The 6,971-nt window shown below is 42.3% G+C and overlaps 1 protein-coding gene across 2 annotated transcripts in view; it reads left to right on the top strand.

Moving 5' to 3' along the window:
- The first annotated feature begins 703 nt into the window (after positions 1-703).
- Positions 704-6,971, top strand: part of BMPR1A (bone morphogenetic protein receptor type 1A) — a 113,883-nt gene continuing 107,615 nt past the window's right edge. For both annotated transcript variants that reach the window (XM_075610531.1, XM_075610528.1), the window contains exon 1: positions 704-902. The gene's annotated coding sequence lies outside the window, so the exon portion shown is untranslated. The remainder of the gene's footprint in view (positions 903-6,971) is intronic.

The raw sequence follows: 6,971 nt of genomic DNA, 5'->3' as shown, positions 1-6,971 counted from the left end.
GCTTATAGGGCTCCATGATAAAATGTATTTATTTATTTATAAAAATGTTTTACCAGGAAGTAATACATTGAGAGTTACCGCTCATTTTCAAATATGTCCTGGGCACAGAGTTATAATGACAAATACATGGATACAAATACATAGTTACTTTAAGTGAAAAGGGTTATACATTATATACAAGACATTGAATGCGCAGTTAAAGATAATATATATTATAGGCGTATATAACAGTTGCAGACCAGATTAAAATTTGAGACAGCTTTAGTTTTGAAAGAATGTAGACTAAAATAGATTGGAAGCAAAATGTGACATTGTGTGCTCATTTGCATGTCATTACCCAGAATCCTTGGCTGCCATGGAATCATTGTATGCTAAGAGAGACCTGTCTTGAGACCTGTAAATGTGCTCACGTGATATTTTTATTTGCAATACACATCCAGTAACTAGAAACCATTAACCGCTAATAGAATTGGCATTGATATCATTATACAGGTAAAGGAAGTTATTCTCTAAAATCTCCTTGCTGTAAATATGGTACACAAAAAAAAGAAAAGCGTGCCCCGGATATATGTACCGTTTGCCTGGCAGTGAAGGGGTTAGCGCCCATGCAGAGGGAGGCGCTGGTTTGCCTCTTTGGAGTTACAATGTTGCAGCGCTGTGTGACATCACCAGCTTGGGCCCGCGCAAACGCGCGTGCGTGTCCCAGGCCCGCGTTCCATCGTGCGTCGCGCGCCTGGCGGAGCTGTGCAGTGATTGCAGGGAGCGTGCGCACCGGGTGCGGGGAGGTCTGGAGAGCTCTGGAGAGGGTGCGACGCAAAACCGGGAGGAAAGGGACACAGGGCAGCGGCGGATTTATCGGTACTCGGAGTGAAGCCTCGGAAAATGCTGTTCCGGGAGGGCGGGTGAGTGTGCAGCCGAAGGTGTGCGGGTCACTCGGGGAGCTGTGAGTGCAGCTGGAGAGATGTTTGTGTGTGTACATGCAAGATGTGTGTGAGTGCGCACGGTGTGAGTGTGTGCACACTGTCTGAGTGAAAGGTGTGTGTGCACTGTGAGTGAAAGGTGTGTGTGTCCACTGTGTGAGTTTTTTGTTGTGGAAGTGTGTTTGTGTGTGTATCTGGCTGTGTTGGTGGAGGGGTGACAGTGTAACTGACATTGCCTTTGCATTACTCTGTTATTGTGTAGCTAAAGTACTGCTTACACCAATAGAAATAAGCTCATGCTGCCTTGTTGCCCTGATCCGTTCCAGTATTTTGCAGGCCTGTTTTGCACACTTTGTAGTAACTGACATTCCTTGTTTCTTTTGGTCTGTTGTGTGTGTGTGGCTTTGTTGTGCCTACCCATTTCTTAATGTGTTGTCAGGCTGGGATTGTTCTGTTGTGGAAAACTGAGGTTTGTGTGACACTTTGTGCTACATGTGGAATGTGTTATGTTTTCAGTTACTTGTGTTGCTGTTTCCTTAGCATTTTGTGCAGATAATGTTTCTCCTGCTTTTGTTGTGCTTGTCCCTTCTGGTATTTTTTTCATTGCCTCTGCTTTATCTTGTTGTAGCTGCTGCCCTGGAGTCTTACAGATTTTTGATATCTAGTTGATTTGCATTGTTGTGTGCTTTCTGGCGCCTGTGTTTTGGTTTGTGACATGGCCATTGCTGGGCAAGGGTATATTGGGAAGATGGCTTTCCAGGCGAGCGAGGCTATGTTGCAGTTTGGTCAGTGTTTGTATTTAGTGAGATGGCTTTACAACTAAACTGTTTAAGTGGGTGACGGATAATAGATTTCTGTATACAGAATAGATTTCTGTACGCCAAGGGTGTGCAACTCCAATGCTCAAGGGCTGCCAACTGGTCATATCCTTGCTTCAGCACAGGTGGCTCAATCACTGAGCTGAGGCAGGGATATCCTGAAAACCTGACCTGTTGGTGGCCCTTGAGGACTGGATTTGCCCACACCTGGCGTACATACCGTAGCAGTGTACAATCAACATGCGCCGAAATCCCTGCCCGACAAACTTACAAACTGTGATTTTATCAAGGCCATTCTCTCTGCTTATGTTGCTTAAGATTTCATAACTATTACTATTGTTTGATTTTTTCCTTTATTAACCCCTTTGTTTGTCTTTGAACCTGTTCATGAAATGTAAAACTGTACTTTGTGTGCATTACAAAAATTGAAACATTCTACACTTGAGTAGACTGGTACAAAAGTTAATAGTTAATTACAAAAGATTGAAGTCGGGTCATGAACATCTCGGTCCCCACATGGACCTTCTGCAAGATCTTACATTTTTACTTCATTTGCTATAACGACAGATGTCTGGATCTGTGAGCGCCCCTGGCAAGAATAACTGAGTTACTTTAAGAATTGTGAGTGTTCCTTTCAATACATTGTGATCTAAATGTGTGTGTAAATGCACACTTCTTGCAGAGGTTTGTGATAAAATTCAAGGAGTAACATACTGTACTTTGACTGCTTTTATATTTCACTTCCTTTGTTTTGTAGGAACAGATTTTATTATGTGCATGATGTTCACTTCAAATTGACATTACAATTATTAATCACAAATACCATTACTTGTGTCTACCTATGATAATCCACCAGTATCTATGGAATATAGTAGTTTTGGTTGCTGGAATGACATTGCAGAAGTAGGCTGAGTTGTGAGTGTCATTGACCCTGAATTGGGAGTCAGATTTCTTTTTTTTTTAAAGTTTAATTTATACCTGTACTATTTTTTTTTAATTTAATATTTAAACGTGACATCTGATCTGTTGAAGCATTTAAGACACTTCTTGTTTCTATTGCAAATAGTATACTTCAAATGATTACAGAAGAATCCTAATTTTTTGCAAGTTTTCCCCATTTGTGAATCGTATTTGTCATCTTTATTCATGAAACTAGAATACTGGAATTTTTTGATAATGGTAAAACCTAGGTTGAATGTGAAATTGTTAGCTGTGAGAGTAAGGCTTGTAATATAGTGCGCACTGGTGCGTGTGTGCGCATGGCGTTGGGCGTGCACGCTGCACGGGCATTTCTTTTGTAGAGGGTAAGCGGTGATGCGCACGGAGGTGCGTGGCTATGACTCACAGCGCTAGGCCGTTCTGTGATTAGTTCAAAGTGTTACGTGGCGCGGCGGCAGCGCGAAAATACAATTATCTTGTACTTTCTCTGGTCTGCCGCACCACCGCTCACGGCCGTGCGTGCGCGTCTTGACTGTATCAACGTCAGCCTCCCACAGTCAATTGTAATTGATGCGCACGGTAGCGCGACAGCGCGCTCTATATTACAGGCCTAAGTGCTTCACCCCCAAAGTTTTGAATGTGCAGGCTGCAGGATGGAAATTTATAAATGGTTTTGAATCAGTGACCCCTTCGGAGTACTGACATGTCACAATGTAAAGCAATGCATATTATGACTGCAGGGTTCCAATCAATGCAAGGGTTTCCTAACAGGGAACAGAAAACCAAAAACATGTGCAAATAATCGTATTGAAGGAAGAGGAGATTGTGCTCTCTTTCAAATTTAGGGCCTCGTCAACATCATTAATTTGTGGTAAACTGGACTACACAACTTTTTAATTTGTTGAGGATTAAACAGTAGTGATGAAGGACACCTACCTACTATTGTGTTTTTTTTTTTTAAACACTGGGAATTGAAAAGGCACCATTCAACAACAGAGCATATTTTCCATTTGAACGTGCTGGCCGCTCGCTCTTGAACTTGTTCTATTGCTTCCTTAAAGTGCACCATTAGTGGGTACCACAGATTGCCATAATGCATACAATGTTGGTTGTTTGCAATGAATGTTTTTTTTTTGTTTTGGGAACCTTTTAAGTATGAGATATCCTTAGGCTGCGCTTATAGTGCCGGCGACGGAGATGTTGCGTCAAAACAAATGCATTGCCGCCATCGCGTGTGCTTATAGTAAGTGCCACAGAGCGACGGCTTGGTCGCGATCGCTGGAAGTCATCTCAATTTGATTTTTCCAGTGACCGCAGTCTGACATCACCGTCGCCGGCACTATAAGCGTAGCCTAATACAGTGCTCCATTTTCCGTTGGGATATTTGGTCGTGGCCGTTTCACAGGGACCAAATGGCAGCCACTGCCTCGTCACAGACGTACGGACCCTCCTCTGCCAGAATCCCCGTCACCACCCGCTTCTATGGTAAGTTTTATAACTGTTTAGGTTAGGGGCTTAATTTAAGGATTTTTGCAGATAGGCTAGGGGGTTAATTGAATGGGTCTTCGTGGTTAGGGTAGGGGGTTTCAAGGTAGGGCATTAGGGTAGCAGGTTTAGGCACTTAAAATTAGCGGTAGGTTCCGGAGGCGGGGTGAGTCGTGGCAAAGCATCGGCGGCCATATGGTCATTTATAAAAAAAATGTTTTCACCAGGAAGTAATACTTTCAGTTAAATCTCGTTTTCAAGTATGTCCTGGGCACAGAGGTGAAACGACCACAACCAAATGTCCTAGACTGTGTTTCAAAGGCCTTAGTGACCTAATGGAGTTGACTTGTGCTTGGTCATCATCATACGTGAGAATTCAAGATAATTCTGAGAATGTGAGAATTCAAGATGTGCTGAATTGTGCGAGACCTGTCTTTTTTTGTTCTTTCTTTTCGTGTGTTCTGAGCATTTTGTGCTAACTTCCAAAAGCTCATGAACAGCAATAAATTAGATAGTTTTTAAATTGTCCAATAAAAGGTTTCATAAATCTGCAGGTATCTATCTTTCCCTAAAATTTGAATTGCACTATGAAATGGTGTGTGTGTGTGTGTGTTTGCTAAAACACCATCATAACAATAAAGGCTTCATGCTTTTGGAACTGAACAAGCAATCAACACACTAGAATGAGTGGACTATGAAGGAACATATGTACTGTACAATACTGCACTGTTTTTGTACACTTATGTATTTGAACACCATTCTATATTGATTTTAATTTTGCTGTATTGAGTAGATGATGCAGATTTGTGTTTTTAAATACGGCCGGACCAGCCCACTCAGCCTTCCCCTTGAAGGCACACATTCACTAAATGACTTTTGCATTAGTTCATTTTAACACCCATTCAAATGAATGGGAGTTAATGCAGCTTTTTATTCAAAATCCTATGGGTTTTACTTTTAAACAGATCAGTTATGTAGTATTAAATAATACTGCACCCCCTCTCTTCCCCACTCCCCTTTTTAGTATATTAATCTTCCTTAGGAAGGCACATCACTTCCTCTTTTCGGCCCTATTGTTTGCCCTCGGAAGCGGGATCTTTGCCGATTGATCACGGAAATAATTGTGTGAGGGTCAAGCTTTATGAAATGTATATGGTGACCTATTTACAATCCCACTGGGACTTCCCCTACAGTGCACAGTGTTTAATTGTTCCATGGAATGCTGTTGATAGAAATGTTGTGTGTAGGTATTGTTTCAGTATTTCATGCCGTTTTAACAGCTGTTATTAATTCATCACATGCAGAAAGCATATTCATTCTACAGACAGGAGTTGCCAGTGTGCAATTTTCTACATTTAAAAAAATTTACACTTTATTTTTGAGCAACTAACATTGAATGACTGAGCCATAGCCAGGGGTGGACAAAAATATACAACATGTAAGGGCTAGTTGGGATTGTTGGGCGCCACACACTTCCACACTCACTGGCGCATACACACTCGCTGACGCGTGCGCACACTCACTGCCCAGGCGCCTGCGTTTTTTCCATCCCGGGCCATAACTGAAATTGTCACAATTTTCTAATCTGGATTAAATGATACGGTCCTGGAAGCAAGTTTTAATTGTGTGAAAAAAAAACTATTTCACATGGGAGAATATGTTGGGAAATGTTTTTAGTTTGTCTGACATGAGGAGTGGCTCTTGTGCTGGCGTGGGTAGTCCGGTGCTGGCGTGGGTAGTCCGGTGATGAAGTAGGAGTCATCTTGTGCCTGGCAAAGTGGCACGAGGTGGGTGGACTGCCTCACACATATATTTAATGGGAAAACATGCGTGTGCACTATCAATAAATGATGATGGCATTTGTAATGTCAACGGTGTAATGGGATTTCAAACCTTGGTAAAATAGAATGACATTATTTGAATTAAAAACCTAGACTTTTATCATTGTTTCCTTTAATTTTGTCATAAAGAGTTTTTGTGGTTTTTGAAACATATTCTTGTTGGTATATAAAAAGGTATTACATCCCACTGAAGGAAATTTTTTTTTTCCTTTTCGTGAAGCTACTAGAATCATGTGATATAACAATACAAAATACATGCCATCTTCTATGCCAGGGGAACGCAAACTTTTTTCCGTACATCCCCCTGTCGGCAGTTCCCCTCTCTCCGCCCCCCCTTCCTCTTACCTTTGCTCCGGCGGCTTCTTGCAGACGTCACCGCTCCCCTGGCACTTAATTTAAGTGCCTTCAGGAAGCGCGCGAGGGCCTCTGTAAACCCCGCGCCCCCTGCAGAGTGTTTTGCGCGCCCCCCAGTTTGCACACCGCTGTTCTACGTAAAGCTTCAAGTCTAAACCCAGTAGGCTGGTCCATAATGAGTTGCATTTAACACCCACTCACAGTGCCTTACGTTTTAGTTAGGATGAGGTATAATAATAGCATGTTCTTGTATAGCGCTGCTAGTTTTACGTAGCACTTTACAGAGACATTTTGCAGACACAGGTCCCTGCCCTGTGGAGCTTACAATCTATGTTTTTGGTGCCTGAGGCACAGGGAGATAAAGTGACTTGTCCAAGGTCACACGGTGCTGACATCGGGTATTGAATGAACCAGGCTCCCCTGCTCAAACTCGGTGCCAGTCAGTGTCTTTACTCACTGAGCCACTCCTCAGATGAATGGTGTGTGTGAGGGAGGAAGAGTAATGCAGCAAAGGTGAAAGATTTCAAGAATTTCTGAATGGTATACTGCCTTTTCTTTTAGTCGCCTAGATAACATAAGCATAAGATAAGATAACCTTTTTAACCCCTTGATTT

Source organism: Ascaphus truei, chromosome 8, assembly GCF_040206685.1.
Source record: "Ascaphus truei isolate aAscTru1 chromosome 8, aAscTru1.hap1, whole genome shotgun sequence".
In the NCBI taxonomy this organism is placed as follows: Eukaryota; Metazoa; Chordata; class Amphibia; order Anura; family Ascaphidae; genus Ascaphus; species Ascaphus truei.
The sequence above is the reverse complement of the archived record's forward strand: the minus strand, read 5'-3'. Positions and strand labels throughout refer to the sequence as shown.